Source organism: Amphimedon queenslandica, unplaced genomic scaffold (assembly GCF_000090795.2).
Source record: "Amphimedon queenslandica unplaced genomic scaffold, v1.1 AMPQUscaffold_2150_Cont25847, whole genome shotgun sequence".
Lineage (NCBI taxonomy): Eukaryota > Metazoa > Porifera > Demospongiae > Haplosclerida > Niphatidae > Amphimedon > Amphimedon queenslandica.
Window position 1 is genome coordinate 1 of NW_003557514.1, and position 1,260 is coordinate 1,260.

General features: G+C 39.7%; 1 long non-coding RNA gene across 1 annotated transcript; it reads left to right on the plus strand.

Moving 5' to 3' along the window:
- On the plus strand, positions 1-374 carry LOC109593293 (uncharacterized). Its single transcript, XR_002190870.1, has 3 exons — positions 1-60; positions 119-207; positions 263-374. It is a non-coding gene; the product is annotated as an uncharacterized LOC109593293 (long non-coding RNA).
- Positions 375-1,260: the final 886 nt, after the last annotated feature.

The window sequence follows — 1,260 nt, forward strand, 5'->3', positions numbered from 1 at the left end:
TACCGCTCCAATACGACGAATTTAATTTTACACTAATAGTCACTGGTATAGCACACAATGGTAAGCTAATGAGTGAAAATTATCAACATTATAACTGTCATTATCGTTATGCTTGTAGTTCTAATAACTGAGTGCGGGAAAGCTTTTACCTGTGGACTTGGATCAGTTGGACAGTTGGGACATGGAGGGACAAAGAATCTCAGTACAGTAAGCATGTCCTTAATGCAAGTTCGTGTATGATTGAATCTTTTAACTCAAATAGCCAGCTCAAGTGACTGCTTTTGTTCGTGACAGGATCATAGTGAATGCAGCTGCTAGTGTCTGTCATACTATCCTCCTCGATTCAAAAGGTATGTAAGTTTATGGATTTTTATAAAGTTATTCAAAAATTGGGCCAAACACCCTGTACTATTAGTAACGCGGTAGCGTTACTAAGTAGGATTCACCCCCAAACAAAATGGCTGCCATGACTTTTGCAGCCTTGCTATACCGGGAAAACGAGCTCCTATGCTTACCAGACTTTATAGAGGACCTCATCTTGACCAGAGGACTCCAATGGTACCATTAGCGTGGCTCTAGACCTTGTCTAAGAGGAAATCCAAAAATCGGCGAACCGGCCGTTTTGTTCAGCCACCTTTTTCATCTTCATCATCTTCATCATCAAGTCCTGTCAATCCAGTTGTCGGTGTGTATCTCAGTATCAGTTGGTGCTACAAGGATAATTCTTACACCAATCTACTCCAACAGTCGATGCGCAGGTCCATGTCCCATCAGATCATTCTTCAAGTAAAGAAAAAGTGATACTGTGACTGCTGGATAGAGCCATCTTAGCTGCATGCCGCCATTTTGTTTATTAAAGAAGCTTGCCATGTGCTCCAAAATTTGGGTGTGGTCGCGCATGCTCAGATCTAGATCTGCAGCTCTGGAAGAAGCAAGTTATTTTTTTACCAAGCTATGCTTGGAATCAACTACTGCAATACTTTAGTAGAGGTTTCCAGCTAAAAGAAGGTATTAATTTTACATGTTACTGTTTTATTAAGTGTGTGATTTTATTTTATTTAAAAAAACAATTAATGTATGATATGCAATGATAATATGAATGACAACAGCCTGGAAGAACAGGAATAGCTGCAACATAACATGCAGGGAAGATGGACACTCTCAGCTCACAGCTTCTTGAACAAGGACTTGTGTCAAGACTAGTATTAATTTCACTTGTCATCAGGATAGTTGATATTCCTTCAGCATGTCTATTCAATG